Source organism: Ursus maritimus, unplaced genomic scaffold (assembly GCF_017311325.1).
Source record: "Ursus maritimus isolate PB19 unplaced genomic scaffold, ASM1731132v1 scaffold_29, whole genome shotgun sequence".
Lineage (NCBI taxonomy): Eukaryota > Metazoa > Chordata > Mammalia > Carnivora > Ursidae > Ursus > Ursus maritimus.
Window position 1 is genome coordinate 494101 of NW_024425452.1, and position 18774 is coordinate 512874.

At 49.3% G+C, this 18774-nt stretch overlaps 1 long non-coding RNA gene across 1 annotated transcript in view; it reads left to right on the forward strand.

Moving 5' to 3' along the window:
• Positions 1–472: 472 nt before the first annotated feature.
• The window catches only part of LOC103664110, a 32830-nt gene continuing 14528 nt past the window's right edge, over positions 473–18774 (forward strand). The window contains exons 1-2 of the long non-coding RNA XR_568927.2: positions 473–552; positions 6135–6198. This is a non-coding gene — a long non-coding RNA (uncharacterized LOC103664110). The remainder of the gene's footprint in view (positions 553–6134; positions 6199–18774) is intronic.

Consider the following 18774-nt stretch of genomic DNA (forward strand, 5'->3'; position numbering starts at 1 on the left):
CACCTTCATCCGAGCACAGGCAAATGGAAACAGCACCCTGCGAGTGTCTGCGGGCCTCTTCTCCAGGCACAGGCTGGAAATACTTGAATAACAGACTAAGGACATCTTAGCTTAGGAGCTATTTCCACTCTCCATTTTCTAGTTTAACAAACTGAGGTGCTCAGTGGTGTTAGAATCAGGAGTTGAGAGGCCAAGAAGGTGCACACCGACTTCCGCGGCACCGCCCGGCCCTTCCCCCAGGTCTAGGCCTACTTCAGCGTCCACTAGGCAAGCCGGAGCATGCGCGTTGAGTGCCCCTTGCGAGGGGCTCGGTGTGGAGTAGGAGCAAGGAGGGAGGAGCTTGCCTCTGTCGGTAAGCGCTCCCCCTGGTGGAGGAGACAGGAAGTGCGTGGCTGCAGCTGCTCTGTGATTGGTGCATACTTGTTGGCTCCGCCCTGGTGTTGAGCAAGAAAGGCAGCACCCAGCTGGGGGTGGGGAGGGAGGCAGGCAGAGGAGCTTCCAGAAGCCAGCGTGCAAGGAATGGAGATAAAGCGCTCAGCTGACGTGTCTGCGGTGAGGACAATAACAGGAGAAAATCAGCCGAGAAGGAGTCCAGGACATGGCGTAGAGCACAGTGCTGCCCTGGGAGGTGACAGGCAAGCCCAGCGTGAGGCAAAAGAGGAGCCCACATCCCCGAGAGCTTAATGTTCATTGTGCCAGTGGCCGGGCTCGGTGCTTTGCCAGCTTTAGCTCATTTAATCCTCACGGCAACCCTGTGGGGATAGAAATGGTAGTATTCTCTTCTGGCCAATGTGGAAACTGAGGCTCAGAGGGTCTACTAACTTGTGCAGGCTTGCAGAATTGGAAGGGACAGGGCCAGGGCCAGGGCTCACACAGGACCTCTGACTCTGCCCAGCTCTTCGCTGCCTTTCTGTGGGTCCGAGGCACCCCAGGGCTGGCTGGAGAAGGGAGGAGGGCAAGGCCAGTGACTCTGCGGCAGGTGTGACTGGACGCAGCTAGACTGAGGGACGGTCTGACTACTTGGAGGACACTCGACTGTATGACGTTGCCCCACCAAGGCTTCGCATCTGTGTGGAAGTAGGTAGGAAAGCTCTTACGAGCTGCTGGCATGTGGCCCAGGCCCCATCTGCTGAGGATGCATAGAGGTGGAGAGAGGTCAAAGGGGGAACATGGTTCACCCTCTCTGGTGTCTCTCTGTGGGGCCTAATCTCCTCTTCAGGAAAGGACACCAAGCAGATTAGATTAGGATCCACCCTAATTCATTGACCTCATTGGAGGCCCTCTCAGCAGATACAGCCACATTCTAAGGTCGTGAGGGTTAGGGCTTCAATATATGACTTTGGAGGGACCATAATAGTCCACCCTCTGGATCCCTCAAATTCACGTCCTTCTCACATGCAAAATACATTCCCCCTATCCCAACAGCCCCCAGAGTCTTAACCCACCCAGTATCAGCTCAGAGCTGCAAGGCTATGACCGGGGCCCAAGTTGCTGGAGATGAGTCAGGGTGGAGAGGAGATATAAAGAGGAAAAGGGTGTGTTTCTGGGCTGGCAGCTCCATAAAGCAGAGTCTAAGCTTTGGGTGGGGCTGCCGCCCATGCACCCAAAGCAAATGGTCTGACCCTAAGATCTCACCAGGCCAGGGCCATCCTCATAGAAGAGGTTGGGCCAGTGAGGAGAGCATGGGACTAGAGGACAGGAGAGTAGAGGCTGTTGAGACGTTGACTGTAAGAGAGTTGTCTGCCTGCTCAGCCTCTGTGTGGACAACTGTGTGTGTATGTGTGTGGGTGGGTGTGCATGTGTGCATATGTGCACATGCATGTGTGTGTGCACAAGCACAAGTGTGTGTGTGTGTGTGTGTGTGTGTAAATACCGTCATTGGTTTGTGTTCCCTGCATCTGCAGCTCAGAGACACAGGGGCCAAGATGATGGATCTATTGATTAACATTTTCATTCACGTCAAGATATGAAATGTGAGTCCCTTTTGAGACACATTTTGCTGGAGGCAGATGCCTTTACCTTGAACGTTATTGAGCAGCATCACGCCCTGACTTCTAGAAGAAGATGTGGGCCCCCCTAGGGAGGCCGGGAGGGACCTCATACTGTGTGGCCTTTCCGGAGTGGGATAGAAACACCATGGGGGCCTGAGCCCAGGAAATAGATTGCTTCCAGGTTGGGGGATGTTTTTTAGTTCTCTCTGGGGAACCTGCAGAACCCAGTCCTGCCAGCCCCAATCTTGAGTCTTTGGTGACCTTGAAGGCCCTCCAAGTGACAGGTGCTCAAGCTTTGCTGCACATGTCCCACCTGAAGAGCTTGTTAAAGTCATGGACTTCAGGTCTTTTGTTTGGAGGCCTCTAGGAGTAGGGTCCAGGACCCTGCATTTCACCAAGTGGCTCAGGGGAACGTGATGGCCCATTAACTGGCACTTCCTTGTTCCCTTATCAGGGTGATCAGCTGGAGAAGCTGGGGCCCAGAAAGTGGTGCTCAGGCTTCCTGACTGCACCACATGCTGGTCACCGCATATGTCTTTCCAGGAGAAGGGAAGACCCCAATGAGAGGGAGGAGCGTTATTAACCCTTTCAGAGGCACTCGAAGTAATGCCCTCCCACAACTCTGTCAATACCTTTCAGCCAAAGACCCCAGGAACACAGCAGTAGGGGAACAATGGGTTTATTACTTGCTGCAGTGAGGGAGAACATGCACCATGGGGACTGCGGGGCATCTCAGGAAGAGGACAGAGCTAGAGAGAATCAGTTGTAGGACTTGGGCTTCAAGTAGGTGATTTGGGGGAGGATCCAAGGAGGCTGGGGTTTGCTTAGGGTTGGGTGCTGTTGGAAAGCAGGGACAATTCTGCGATTGGGTATTAGCTTGATCTAGAGGCAGGGCAACCTGGAATCAGGCTAGAGCTGTAACTGGTGAAAAAGCAGCAGTCCCTCACATTGGCTGGGGGAGGGGGTATTTAGCATTTTATGGTTCGGGCAATGTTCATGCTTTGTCCGCATTCAGACATGATTGTGGAATAGACTTGGTTTTGTCTTGATCTATCACGGTCCCGGGTGACCTTCTCTGATGTTGCTGTCCTGTGAAATTGTTTATGTTCAACAAGAGGGCACCAAGGGCAGCTCCCAAATTCCAGCGGCTGCCTTCCTCTTTCTCACCACCTTGTCCTGCCCCTGCCCAGGAAAATTGGACACTTAGTGGGCTATCCGAGGGAAGGAGCTCAACAGCCAGTATAGCCTACCTTCATCTCCCATCCTTCAGCCACTCCAAGGTGATCCCGCATGTAGTTCTCAGGGTCCCTTCATCAATTCCAGACACAGGGTCTTCTATCTTTTCTGGTTGCTTCCTCCCCAGTGGTGGGTTTCCCTTCCCATCCCTTTAGCCGCTGCTCCTCCCACTACCAAAATGCCCTGTGCAGAAATAATCCTTCTCTGCTCCTTTTTGTCTTGACTTCACATTGCTGCTCTGTGCAGGGTTCCTATGTAGGTAGGACCATCTCCGTCAAGAGCCCCTAAGTCACTCTTATTCTATAGCACTTGGTCCAGCCAAGCCCTCCTAGAAGAGGAATGAGGGGGTGGATAGTGTGTGAGATGTGGTGGCTGATGCTGTTCTAGGGTGAATTCGGGTAATGCTGCTCCTAGTGATGTTGATCATCATGACAGTGATAGGAAGAATGATGGGAGGGACTGATAAGGGGGAGGTGGGGGTGGTGATGAGGTGATAGTGGTGACAGCAGTGATGATGATGCTACTTTTGTGGTGGTGGTGATAGAGTTCATGGCCGTCACAGAGATGGGGATGGCAATAGTGATGATTATGATGGAGAGGAGTTTGTAGACTGAAACCCTTAGGGTTGATCACGGTGTTCACGGAATAATCTCAGAGAGTTTATTAAGTCATTCACTTCTTTCTTAAGGCAAGAAAACTCTAAATCAACTTTCTAAGGTTGCTCGTGGGCAGATAATGCAGAATGAAGCTGGTGCGACAGATCTCCCGTGGCGCCTACCTCCACGTCTGCAGCCCCAGGCTTGCTCTGTTTCCAGGCCCGTGATAGGAGATGCAGATGCGTGCTGCATTTCTGGCAGTGTCTTTGGACAGAGAGGGGCTCACTGATGGGTGCTGACAACTGCAGGGCACCTGGGGGGACCCAAGAGACCTGTCTCTAACAAGGTCTGTCTATGTAAGCGTGGTCAAGGATGGATAAAGGATAAAGATCCTGGAGTCCCAGAGCCAGGGCTGCCCCACAGGACAGGGGCACATGCATCAGATGGTCTGGACCAGGCCATTCACAAGTCAAGCTGCAGGAAGTTTTGGTGAGCTGAATCTAAGTGCGCAGGCAGGAGCGGAGAAGGGGGAGCTGACAATCTGGAATGGAACAGGCTGGGGTGAGTTTGGGGGAGGATCTGAATGTTCTTCACTTTGGGGATCTTCCTGCTCACAGAAAGCACATATTTTCTGCCCCTTTTCATGATAGGGAAGTTAAATCAGGTCAAGATTGCCTCCAACAACGGACTATTATACTTTCCCCCAAGCTACAGGAGCACCCAGTGATTGACTTCTCAGGGCAAGGAAAGCCCACCTTGTAGGTTGTTACACTCCACCCTCATCCTGACTATACCCTGCGGGTCTCCATGACATCATCTCTTTTTGGGACATCCAGGACTTGGGGGCATAGAAGTCAGGGGCCTGAGGTTTGGATGGATCCCCAGGGAACTGTGAATCACATGGGGACCTTCGAGAAGCTTGTCATCATCCAGAGAATCAGCTACATAAATTCCCCAAGTAGAGACTATGTTCTGTATCATTCAGGATCTGCTCATGAAGGTATAAATGACTTAAGATATTCCTATCAGAAGTCAGCAGTACGAAGGGGCGCCTGGGTGGCTCAGCCGTTAAGCGTCTGCCTTCAGCTCAGGTCATGACCCCAAGGTCCTGGGATCAAGCCCCGCATCAGGCTCCCTGCTCAGTGGAAAGCCTACTTCTCCCTCTCACACTCCCCCTGCTTGTGTTCCCTCTCTTGCTGTCTCTCTCTCTCTCTGTGTCAAATAAATAAATAAATAAAATCTTAAAAAAAAAGAAGAAAAAGGAGTATAAGAAATTGGTTACATGAGTGTTGGAAGAATTGAGAAACCAAAATAGGGAGGGGAAACAACCAGAGGTCAGCAACAGCAGGAAGCTACTATGACCCTTAGGGCTGGAGGGACAGCAAGAGGTGCTGATATCAGAAACCACATGGCAATGCTGTTTGGCAGAGCCTGAACCACGTTGGAGATTCAGCCACCCCGAGGACATCCATTGAAGCAGGATGAGAAAGGAAGAATACCTTGGCCTCTCACTTTTTTGTTCCTGCGGTCTCTTTCTGTTGCTCCCATTGGCTGACCCTCACTAGAGGCTAGAAGATGTAGTGTACAGATGGGCAGGGAGTAGATCGGGAACCAATAGCTATTGACCACTCCCTGTTCCAACCTTAGGAAGTTGAACTACATTAGAGTCTTGGGGGGTCTAATACCCTTTCTTCCACACTCACTTCAGAGCTTTCTAAGAAATAGATACAGGAGCCAAGCAGCTGGAGACCAAGATATTATCTTTAATACCACTGCAACGGTGGACACTGACGTTATATAGGGCCTCTTAGCTAGGTGGGCTCGCTCACACCTCATGGCCAAATTTGACAAGACTCAGTGAGTCTCAGGCACAGCCAGGTACCTGCAGTCCTCCCCACCCCAAAAATCCTGTGGTGGGGAGGAGAAGAAAATCTGTGCCTTCTGTCAGCAGGAAGATCTTCAAAGTGGAGAACAATCAGATTCTCCCCCAAATTTGCCAACAGAGAAATTGCTTCCTCCCAAGGGCAATGAGAGATTCAATGGAGAAAGGTGAGGATTATTTCTCTAATAAGGTTCCTCCCCAGGGAACTGGAGACTTGCTGGCGGAAGATCGTAGGGTCTGCAGTTGGGAGTGTGGAGTCACCTCTATGACGTCCCTGCCAAGTGGCTGTTCAGCTGCTCTTGACGAGGGTCAGTGGTGGGGACTCAGTGCCATTCCAAGTAGTCCATTCCATTGTCACACACTTCTGATGGTTCAAATATTCCTTATATTAACCTAAAATTTTCCTGTAATTTCTATTTCTTCCTACAGGTCTTCACATAACACCTCTGATCCTTCTTCAACAAGATGTTGAAGATGTACATAGAGATGGCAAGTACGTCACCCCAACACTTAACTTCTCTGGGTTAAATACTTCCAGTGCCTTCTGTTTGCTCTTACATGGCCATGGTATTCCAACTATTCAGTACTCTAGTCACCTCTCTCTGGACAAACTGGGTTGGTCAATATTCTTTTTAAGGTGTGTCCCCAGAACCAACCACACTGAGAAATCACACCGTCATCTCTGCCAGCCAAGTGGCCACCGTAGAGCCCTTTGTTGTAAGGGCTTCATATTTTCCATCATCAATCCAATGAGCTGGGTACAATTGTTTCCCCACTTGGAGTTGGGAAAACTCAGGTTCAGAGAAGGTGTGACTTACCCAGGTCACATAGATAGCAAGTGACTTGGGTGTGTCAGATCACAAAGGCTCTTTTCATTGCACTGTGACATTCTATTTCCAACGCTAAATGCAAAGCAGCGAGTCGCCCACCTATAGACCCCAAGGCTGAAGAAGCAGAGGAGAGTAAGAGCCTGCCACTCTGGATCTGCCTAGAATGGGGGGAAGACAAGGGAAAGGGAGCCGGAGGGATCCTGAGCCCTGGTCCCTCCTCTGCCCCAGCATGGATGCTGCCTTGTTGGCCTGTTGGTGTCCCTGCCCTCTTGGCCAGGGGATATGACTCTTCCTTTCCTAACAAATCTAGAGATGGAGGTGCACGGAGCAGCAAGGTCTCCTAGCTCCTCACCAACAGGAAACCCCAGAACACAGAGCCATGGTTTTCTTGGGTTTATTTGAATGTCTTTTAGGCAAATAGCTTCAGTAGAAACACTCATCTCTCACTATAGCTGAATAAAGCCCTCAGCTGTTCCCAGTGCCTGAGACAGAAAGGAAATCACGTGTTAATAATTCATCGGAGGGCTGTGTGTGTGTGTGTGTGTGTGTGTCTGTGTCTGTGTGTGTGTCTGTGTGTGTGTGTGTGTGTGTGTGTAAGGCTACCTGAGAACAAGTCTCATATTTCTCATTTATAGCCTCTGATACCACCCGACAGAAATCCGTTCTTAAGTGAAATATTGATAGGTTTACTCTGCAATCTTAAGCGTGCCTCCTAAATTGCTGTAATTAAGGCTAGCAAAGAGGGGTGGCAGCAGAGAAGGGAGACCAGAGATGCTGGGCTTGAGAGCACGCGTGTGCACACACACACACACACACACACACACACACACACACGGTCGCCCTGAACAGAGAGGATGGTTGAATTCCCAGAAAAAGTTTTTAAAGGCAGCTCATAGCGGTCAAATGGCCATCCCTGTGACCACATCTGCTGGTCACTTGTGGCTCAGCTGACCCAACACATGGAGGACTCCGGTGAGAACCAGAGGACATGGAGATGACCCCCTCGGGGGAGAGCCAAAGCCCCTCACTCAGGAAGGACCCCCAGGTAGGCTGCCTATGTGACCCCGGCTGCTGGGGCCGATGGGGAGGTGGTAATGTGGGCAGGCCAGGAAGGACAAGAATTAGCAGCACAGGATGATTGGAGTGAAAGGTTGTCTTATCTTCCGGAGTGTAGTTCACAGCTCCACGGATCAGAGTGAGAAACAGGCCTGGGGGAGTGTGCAAGGATCATCAGGGCAGGGTTTTGCTGGCATGGTGGACGGGGGTTCCTGACTGGTTTCTTGCTTGCTCTTCCTTCTATGGGTCTTTTCCTCATTGTGTGCCCCTCCCCATCCCTTCCCTTTGCTTCCTTCCTCCTCCTCTTCCTCCTCTCCCCAGTCCTTCTTCTCCTTGCTCTCATCCTCCTTCCTTCCGCCTTTTGGTCTGACTCCCAGGCAGCATCAGAAGCGATGGTAAACATTTATCAGAGAGACTTTAATTAAAACGTTAAACACTCAGCTGCAGCCCCGCTACTTCCCGACACTATATGTCCTCCCAGCACTTCATTATTTAAGGAAAAGAGTGGCCTTCCTTCTGGAAAGGAGAGATTAACATATTAATGGGAGGTAATTATGCTCTAGGGGGGCTGTCTGTGGTGGAGTCCTAGATTCAAAGCTTTGGTGGGCCAGCCCCCAGAGGACTGGTTGTACATCTGCTCCTGCTCCACTGTCCCTTTTACCTCCAGACCCCTGAGTGGAAGCTGGAGGCTGGACTTGCTTCTAGTGACTCTTTCTGTCTGTCTGAGAAAGCTCCATCTTGATGGGGGAAATGCAAGAGCTAGAGGAGGAGGGGTTGGGAAGCAGCAAAGCATGGTGATGAGGAAAATTGGGGAGCAGTGGGCGTGGCCAGTGGCAGGGGAATGGGGACACACCGTAATTGTCAGTGAATGGTTTTCAGCCACTGATACGAAAGGACGTGGCAAAAGGGAGGCTGTCACCTTCCAGATTAGGAGGCTGGAGTAGGGAAAGGAGGCAGGGTGGGAGGAGGAATCAGACCTGAAGGGGGTCTTCTGGAGGGGCTGTGAGTTTTGCTCCTGTGTGTTTATTCATTCCTCAGTTGTTACCATATATGATCAACAAGCCATCCATATCGTGCACTGGGCACCAGAGCGCAAATTCAGTGCTTGGCCTCAAGGAACAGCCTGACATCCTGTCATCCGTCTGTCTCCCTGAGACAGAAACACATGTTCTTAGCATTTCCAGGGTGCAAGGGTCATCAGAAGGATGAAAGGCATGAGAGGCATAGACGTGAGCAGGAAGAGACACCGCATCCCTACCACACCCACCACTCACCCTAAGACATATCCCAGCATGTCACACCTGGAGGCCTTCAGTGCCACTGGATTAGTCTCGATGTCTCCTTGTATAGTTGGGAGACTGAGCCCACAGAGGGTGTGACGCTACCCAAAACTACACAGCTAGTCTTCACTGAAGGGGTATGAAAGCCAGGACAAGCCCCATAGATACTTCTTAAGTGGTGACATCCGACAGGGGATATTGTCCACAAGAATGCACCCCCATCAGATGAGGTTCCTATGTTTGTCTATGATGCTGGCCATCTACCAGGTGCTTACTCAGAGTTACAGGTTATAGGAGAGCATCCCAGCCAGGTCACCTCCCCACCAGCCTGGCTACATGCCTAAAAGCCAGACTTGGGCTAGAAACTGTGGTTCAGAGACTTTGCAGGAAAATGTATGTACCTAGTTGTCAATCCTCCATCCTAACTAAGGAGATCAGGTGGCACGCATGCACACACGTGTGTGTGTGTGTGTGTGTGTGTGTGTGTGTGTGTGTGTGTGTGTAAAAGAATTTGATCACATTTTGGGGGCTAAAGTGGGGACAGGCTGACTTTCCTAATGGTGTTTGGAAGTGTGGGAGACAAGTTCAATAGATCTGGACCCACATCCCAAATCAAAAGCTTAGTTGCCATGCAGTCTTTCGTAGGTTAGTAAGGTTTCTGGTCTCTTGTTTGCGTCATTGGTAAAATGGGCACAATAAAGCCTATCACGCCCAGAAGTTATAAGGAATAGCATATCTGTAGAGCTGCTGGTGTAGTGAGCCCCAGGAGGAGACGAATAACAGTATCACTGCAGCTACTTGCTTGGGCCGCCAGGACAAAGGCCAGGTGTCTTCTGAACAGGCACCACTCCAGCAGGGTCAAATGACTCGGGCGTTCCTGAGAACAAGACACACAATCTTGGGATTTCTAAAAAAACATTCAACAGAAGATCCACTAATATAACCACTCAACGCAGGTAATTGGGAATTGACTCATATTTCATACCATAAGGCATTATGGGCAAAAAAAGCAAAAGGAAAACTTGATGTCCTTATATTACCATACGCAAGACTTACTTCAGTTACATCATGTCTACACTCCAGCCTTCTCTATCTGGCCAGAACCAGGAAGCCAGCATGGGGTCTATGAACCCCTGATGGATATGTTCTATATCTGTTCATTTTTCAGAGAAAAGAGTTTGTGGTTTTCCTCAAGACCCCTTCCCTCAGGAAACCCTTGGTCTGATGAGGAAGATTTATATACTGCCCTCAATCTGAGGTGGAAACACAGCCCTGCCTCAGGGAGCCCCAGTCTGAAGAGGAGACACAGCCTTGTCCTCAGGGAGCCTCAGCCTGAGGACGAAGACACAGCCCTGTCCTCAGGGAGCTCACATCTGATGGAGGGAACACAGCTGCTGTTCCTAGGCACATCTCAATCTGAGGGAAACAGGAAATAAAGAAAACAATTTAAGAGCTCTCACACATGCCAAGCAATATTTTACCAACTGTGCCCTGTGCCCTGGAGAGAGCCACAGCAAAGTCAGGGTCCAGGCAGAAGATTCTGGCAGGGTTACGGCCAACCCCCACCCCTCCTCTGCAGCCCCTCCAAGCTTTAAGACTTAGGCTAAATTCAGGCAGCACGTGGTTACAGACCCTTTGGCGAGCAATTAGTATTCTAAACATGAAATTAATTTGTCCTACACATATGAGAACTTAGTAATTTGTTTCACTTTTATTTTATTGTCAGATAGGATTCATTTTCTACATGATTTTATGGCTGGATAGGATTCATTAGAAATTTTCCCCCAACTACTTCTCTCTTTTAAAAAAAAAATCTCTCTTCATCTGCACAGCCAGTGGTTGAGCTGGCCTTAGCTTTTTCTTTGAATACTCTTCCTAAGTACCCATTCCCACACCATAGCCCCAGGTTCTGCTTCCCAGTCTCACTGTAATTTCCAACTTCGGAAGAGCCAGGTACTGAAATGGAGATAAATTTCTCTGGAAGCTCCTGCAATGGGACCTTTGATAATAGAGTGGTGGGGACAGTTCATGGCTCTGAGGCTCCTCCATGTTATTGATTGACATGGCCATCCTCAGTCTCTCAGAATAACAACTCCAATTTATTTAGCACCCACCCCAGTCTTTTCATTTTGTTACCTGCTCTTGCTTCTACCTCTGCCCCGGGCCTCCTTATCATGCGGCCACTGAGAACAAACACTCCAAGAGTGTGTATGGCCTGTCTGGACAGGCCTCCTTACTGCCAACCCTAGCCTATTGAACGGGACTTCTTCAGTCCTGACCACAGACTACCCTTTACCTTGTGTCCTGCTCACCGAATCTCAGTTGTACCCTCAGAATTAGGTCCCCATGTATCTTCCCTTTTGTCATATAAGCAAGCACTTGGGCATCATCTCTCCCCTCAGACTGGGGCTCCCTGAGGCAGGACTGTGTCTCCCCTCAGACTGGGGCTCCCCAAGGCAGGGCTGTGTCTCCCCTCAGACTGGGGCTCCCTGAGGGCAGGGCTGTGCCTCCCCCTCAGACTGGGGCTCCCTGAGGGCAGGGCTGTGTCTCCCCTCAGACTGGGGCTCCCTGAGGCAGGGCTGTGTCTCCCTTGCTGAGACTAGGGTGACCTGGGATTCCCTGTCATGAGGCACCACCAGGCTATCAGTGCTGGAGCTAGCACGGAGACTCTAGGTGATCTGCTTTGAGCCATAGCTCACCTTGCAAGGGCCTTGGTGCAGAAACCAGTGTTGCCTGAGGGAATGGCCAGAAGCTTCTTCCTCCAGAGATGACAGCTTCCAAGTCTGGTTGTCCTATTTTTATGTCTCCTTTGGGGTCCTTTTTCCATCAGGTCTGCAGTGGCACAACCCCAAGCAACTTACCGTGATGGGGAAACATCGGGGGTCACCACCAGCTAGGTACAGGCCAGGCGCCAGAAACTCAGCGGGCCTCAGTCGGCTCCTGCCTCCACCAGCCAGTCCTCCCTCCACAATGGGTTTCAGCGCCTTCTCTCTGGTCACTATGAGGCTTACATGAGAGAAGTCAGCCTAAAACAACCAGCGCAGAGTCTGGCTCCGCACAGACCCTCCTGCAAAGTGGCCTTCCTCCCTGCTTCTGTCACTCCTCTGATCTACTACTCAGCAGACATGCTGCCTCTGATGCCACTGTAATTTGCTGGTTACATAACACGCGTCCTCACTGGGTGGCTAGTCTCATTAACTGGAGAGCTTCCAAATTAATAATCTATTATTTATGCCATCCACAGTGTCTCTTCACAGATGTCAATAAGAAAGAAAAGCTATATGCAAAGGAAAAGAGAGGGAAGGGAGGGGATCCTTGGGAGCAAGCAGGGCCTGAGGACTGATGTCTTTGAAAGGCTCAGAGCAGGACAGAACCTCAATGGGGGTCGCTGACCTGACAGAGCCCTTCAGGGTGTCTCTGAAGAGCTTGTTTTCTCTGTTTCCTGAAAGGACAAGGTCAACAGCAGAAGAAAGGACAGGGAGGAAGCAGCTCCTGGGGGTTTGCCAGGCAGTCTCCAGTCCCCAAATGCAGAGTCCCTTCTTAGACATTGAGGTGGGATAAAGGGAGAAAGATGGAGAGAAGGGATGAGATATAGCCCTGTCTTCAGGGAGCCCCAGTCTGAAGGGGTAGATAGGGCCCTGCCATTAGGGAGCCCCAGTCTGAGGGGAGACACAGCCCTGTCTTCAGGGAGCCCCAGTCTGAAGGGGTAGATAGGGCCCTGCCCTCAGGGAGCCCCAGTCTGAGGGGAGACACAGCCCTGCCTGAGGGAGCCCTAGTCTGAGGGGAGACACAGCCCTGCCCTCAGGGAGCCCCAGTCTGAGGGGGAGAAATTGTTCTGCCCTCAGGGAGCCCCATTCTCATGAAGATACATGACCCTGCCTTAGGGAGTTCAGTAAAAATATGAACACTCTGCCCTCTGGGAACATCTGAATAAAGAAAAAAATTTATAGATCCTGCTCCCAGACTCTGAAAACATACATGTTCCTATGGGCAACTGAGAGGGGCTATCTATTAATCTTAGGCAGAAACTAGAAGACAAGAGTAAACAGGTATAACAGACATCTAGACTGTTCCTCTTTAAGTTTGGGGGAGGGGGAAGATTTTAAGGACTCATTTGTAAATTTTACACTTTCACACAGTGGAAAATCTGCCATAGTTTTCAGCTGAACATGGCAGATAGAACACAGTCATATAGCTCTGATCCCTCCCCAAAGTCTAAAATGTGAGTAAAGGAATAAACAAAATAGAGGCAATTATTAGCTCTAAGAAAATTAAAAATAGTCTAATAAAGACACTGTTACCATACACAGTTCTTTTCTACACAGTATTTATATAATCATAAATGTTAATGTAAATATACAATACTTATTTTTAACCAAACATTGGAATAAAACCCCATTGGGAGACTGGTGGGGAATGTGATTAAGCTACTGGGGGTGGAGGGTTAGGAGGAAGAATAACAGAATGCTAAATGCTTCAATTCCATGGAAGGAAGTCAACAGCTAATGTCTCAGAGGGAAAAATCAAGAGAGAGCCAATAACAGGGAAAGAAATACCAAAGGAAAGAGCTAGAGACAGTTGAAAGTTTGCCCCTGAGGAGAAGGATTCTAGATGGACAGGTTGCAGCTGGGCACTGTCCCTTCACATTATGAACCTATTTGACTTAAATATATAAAACTCTGATAAAAATAAAAATGAATATTTTTGTAATGTTGGAGGATGCTGTCCAATCTTTGCTATCTCAAGGACAACAGGTGCCAGGTTGTGAATCCAATCAGTGGATAAAATGTCAAAACTGTACCAGTAGGAGAGGAGCCTGGAGTTGGCACAGGCTAGGTTAGAGGTAGCGAGCATCATGGCGCCCATCCTGCCCAAATGCACACTGGCCAGGGGGACAGGGCAGTGGCCAGAGAAGCTGGCTCCAGACTAAAAATATCACCCACAGATGTTCTCAACACGAACAATTCACTGGATCAAGTTTGAAGTTCTTTTATAGCCAAAAACATGGGGCTGGGAGAATAAAGCAGTTTACTTAAGATTATGTCATTCTAAGCAGTGAGATGAGCCACATCCATGGTTCTCTACCCGGGCAGCACTTTGGGCCACCTGGACAGCTTTAAAAAATAAACCCATGCCCAGACTCCACTCAGTTGAGTTAGAATTTTTGTGGTGGTTTAAACTCTCCCCAGGTGATTCTGATGCCCCATACCAGGCCACCTCTGGTCCCCCTTAACTAATCGAACCCCATGTCCCACTACTTACTATATACCCTTCTGGGGTCATCGGGGAAGGCTAGGTCATCACAAGAACAAGCACCACCAAGATTTCAGTGGCTCAATATGACAATCATTAATTTATCGCTCACTTAAAATCCACTGTGGGTCCAGGAAATTCTCTGGGCCAGCTGTCCTCCCTCTAATGGCTCAGTGTCCTCAGTTTCTTTAGTCCAGAAGCTCTTTGGTCTCAGCACAGGCTCCTGTGGTTGCCATGGCAGGAGCAAAAAAGCCCGAAAGACTTGCAGCACCCGTTACATGCATGAGTGTGTAAGTTACACACATCACTTCCACTTGCAACCAATTGGCCAGATTGAGTCCGATGACCCCCACGTAACAGCAAGTTGTGTCAGGGTGGGGGCGTGATCCTCTCATGTGCCTGCAGAGAGGAAAACCCAAGGTGGGCAAGTACTAGCAACATCTGTTCCACATTTCATGGCACCCTGATGACGCTGGCTGCCTCTTGCATGGTCGTCTCCTATCTCCTCCATCCTCCCTTCTCTTACCACACTTTAAGGCCTGGCTGGAATCTCATCTCCTCTTCAAAGCCTTCCTTGCCATTGCTTTCTGCACATATCCCCTCGGCCTGGCCAGCAACATTTCTCTTTATTTATGGATGCATTTTGGCACTTATTTATGAGGCATTTTCAGGATCTTTACATTTCCCCTGTTGGGAATGATTTAATCTTCTGGACTTTGGGCAAAGTGTCAAGAAGGATTACTGTTCTGGCTAATAGAGAAAAGTTTATCAGAAAAAGGGGAAAGACGAGAGCCTGGGGAGTAGGTCCCATGACTTCTGAGCCTTTGTGCATTGCAGGGAGGGGAGCCAGAGATACAAGTGAACCCTGGGACTTGGAAAGATTGTTTTCAAAATCCCTCATCCTGAGAAGCTTAGGCTGAAAAGTGAATACCAATCAAGAATTAGGCATCTTGGCAGGAGTAGACTGGCTTTAGAGCCATTAATTATCTTAATGAGGGGGAAAGAAGTATTGAAAAAAGCCACAGGCTACGAGAGAAGCCCACCAAGGAACCCCAGGCTTAAAAAGACATGTACAAAAGATGGCAGGTGAAGGATATTGTCCCCTCTGAGCTCCCTGAGCAGACGGAGTCCTTCCAATTTCCACATACTCTTATCACTTTCTGACATGGCTATTTATTTATTTATTTTTATTTTTTAAAGATTTATTTATTTATTTGAGAGAGAGAATAAGATCATGGAGGGGAAAGGTCAGAGGGAGAGGAAGAGAGAGTGTTAAGCAGACTCCGCACTGAGGATGGAGCCCTATGCGGGACTTGACCTCATGACACTGAGACCATGACCTGAGCTGAAACCAAGAGTCAGTTAGTTAACTGAGTGTGCCACCCAGGTGCCCCTATTTATCTATTTATTTTTATTTAACAAACATAACACTTACTATGTGGCAGAAACTATTACATGTGCTTCATACTTTCCAGCTCATTTAATCTTATTTCAACCCCATGTGGGTTGTTGTTCTCCTTATCCCCTTAACAGATGAGAATACCAAAGTTAGGTAACTTGCTCAAAGTCATCACTAATGAGGGTCAGAACCACTGGCTCCTTCATGACATGGACATATGTCCAACAACTACCAATAGCAAGCACAGAGGAGGCATCTGAGTGCCTTCTAGATGAATGAATGCTATCTTGTTTCCCTCTGAGGCCAGACTGTCTGGGCTCACATTCTAGTTCCAGCACGTACTAGCTGTGTGACCCTGGACAAGTTAGTCACTTCTCTGCACCTCTGTTTTCTCATCTGTAAAGTGGGGCTAATAATAGGCCTCACAGTTGTTGTGAGGATTAAGAAAATTAAAGAAATTAATGTATGGAAATGGTAGCACAATACCTGGCATGGAAGAAACCTCAGTTAAATGTTGGGTACTATTATTTCATGTGCTATATCTCAGCTCATCAAACTGTAAAGTTCCCATAAATCCACATTAACCATTGCTTTTCATTCCTCACACTGCCTAGAACGTGATAGGCATGTAATCCTAAATATTATCCTAGAATAGGGATTGTCTTTGTTATCTATTGCTATATTAAAAAAAAACGTAGCAACTTAAAACTATGCACATTTATTACTAGGTCTTCTGTTTCATGATCTCTCACAAGTTTATGATCTTGATGTCAGTCAAGGCATGGTCTCATCTGAAGGCTCAACTGGGGAAGGACTTGCTTCCAAGTTCACTCTGTGGTTATTGGCAGGATTCAGTTCTCCCTTGGTTGTTGGAATGAGGGCTTCAGTTCTTTGCTGGTCATTGGCAGGTGGTGGCCCTCAGCTTCGTTCTGTATGAGCCTCCACATCTTGCTTTATCAGAGCAAATTCATGAGAAGAGAAGCCAGGGAGAGAGAGAGAGAGAGAGAGAGAGAGAGAGAGAGAGAGAGAGAGAGATCTAGTAAGATGGAAGTCACGGTCCTCTGTAACTTCACCAAAGAAGTGACATTGGTCACTTTTGCCATATTCTGTTGGTTAGAAGCAATTACTAGGTCCAGCCCACACTTAAGAGGAGGGGATTACACAAGCACATGATCAACAGGAGGCAGGATCAAGGGACCCATTCAGAAGCTGCCAACTCCAAGGCTCAAATATATTTGCTGGCTGAACTCAAGAGCCAGCTCTGCTTCAGACAAAAGTGGGCAAGGTAGAGAGGCTGACATTTAGGATTCTGACAGGCTCTGCCTCTAGGGCAAGCCTCTTTAAACCCACCGGGGCCTTGGTGTCCGCTCCTATAAAGTGAGCAGCATAGACTGGAAGATGCCTCAGGTGCCTTCCATCCAGCACTCCGGAGTTCTAGGTTCTTTGAATTTAACAGATTTTGATTCAACTGAGCTAATGAAGTTAGATTTCTCTGCACTCTTGGAAAGCAGTCAAGTACATGATCATGTGAGTCCCTCCCAGACTCCAAGACTGACCAGGTGATGATGGATCACTGCCTCCCTCCCACCAACCATGCTGCCTCATCCCACCAGCTTCAGTGGAAGGAAGCAAGCAGGCAGGCAGAGTCCTCAGGAAAGGAAAGGTCCCAGGTATTTCCACTTGCCTTCTCCACCTCCTTGCCCTGAATTGCTCTGGAGGCTAAATTGTAGCCCAGCACAAGCGGCCAGGCAGGCCAGCATCAAACCCTTGGTGAGATGAAAGGCCCTTCTGAGGTGCATAATTCAGAGCAGCAAGCCCTGCACAGAGCATGTGATTAGAATATATGTGTGTCCCTGAGGATGAACAGGCTCTGCAGTGTGGCGAGCTCCTGCGTGCCCCCCTCGGAATCCTTCTTATCTCTTGTCCCATCATGCAGTTCCTTCCTCTGACAGCTCAGCAACCCACCCAGCAGGTCTTCCCTTTCAAACAACACCCTTCTTCCCTACAGAGAGAGTGATGAGTATGGGGAGCCACAGAAACGCAGTGGGAGACTGGGAATTTGGAGAACCAACTGCAAGTTCTTGTGGTGTCTCTAACGTGTGGCAGCCCTGAGTGAGGCCCTTTGGCCACCAAGCCTTAGCTTCCTCATTCATTCCATGAAGAGGTTGGGCTAGGTGACTTCCAAGTTCTCTTCCAGCTCTGAAATCCCAGGATTCTTACATTTCCCTGAACTGAGCAGGGAAATTAGTGATCACTCGATGAGTTAGGATGTGTTTGGCTACAAGTAACAGAACCCCCAATAAAATGTGGCTTCTGCACATTTGTCCCACTTAATCAGAAGTAGAGAGATAGGAGGCGTCAGGGTTGGGGCAGTGGTTCAGCAATCTCACGTCGCTTTCCCGTTTCCTTGCTGCCAACCTTAGTGACAGATAATCTCCTTCGAGGACCCAAGGTGGCCACAGTTCTCGGCAGGTTTCCCAGCATGGGATCTGGCACAGGAGGGAGGCAGGATGGTGGCTTTCTTTGATGCTGCAGGCTTATCTGGGAGAAAGACCTTCCCAAAGACTCCCTCAGTCTTATTATGGGTAAAATTGTGTACCTCCAAAGATATGCTGAAGTACCCCTGAACATGGCCTTATTTGGAAATAGAGTTACCCAGATATAAAGAGTTAAGATGAGGTCATACTGGAGTAGGGTGGCCTCCAATCTGTATGACTAGTGTCCTTATAAGAACAGAAGAAAGGTAGTGGAGAAATGGCCATGTGAAGACAAGAAAACGAGAAGCATTACAAGACAGAAGAACCTGCACAAAGCCAGGTGGTGGGATTCTAGCTGGGGGCATGGCTGGGGTTCCTACAGGGAACTTCCTCCTGGCATCATGGGGTGTGGAGCTAGAGAGCTTTGTAAAGAGGGGCCCTTGAGTTCTTTCCCTTTCCCAGTGGGCTGAGCCCCTGGATGCTGCCCTGCAGCCCAACTTTGCCAGAGTAAGGTGGGGAGGGCACAGAGAGAGGAAGATGTCTGGCTTTGCTCCCAGATGTGGCTGGGTGGGTGGAAAGGTCATGCCCGGTGTGGCAGCCCAGCCTGGGAGGGGGTGGTGTGCCAGGTGGGGGGAGGGCAGCATAGGCACTGACCCAGGATGGCTGTGGTTGAGCTGCTATGTTCCCTTCCTCCTTCCCAAGCCCACGCAGTACATTTCAATCAGCTCTGAGGATCTGTTCGGCAGTGAGAGAGCCAGGCTGCAGAGATGTGGA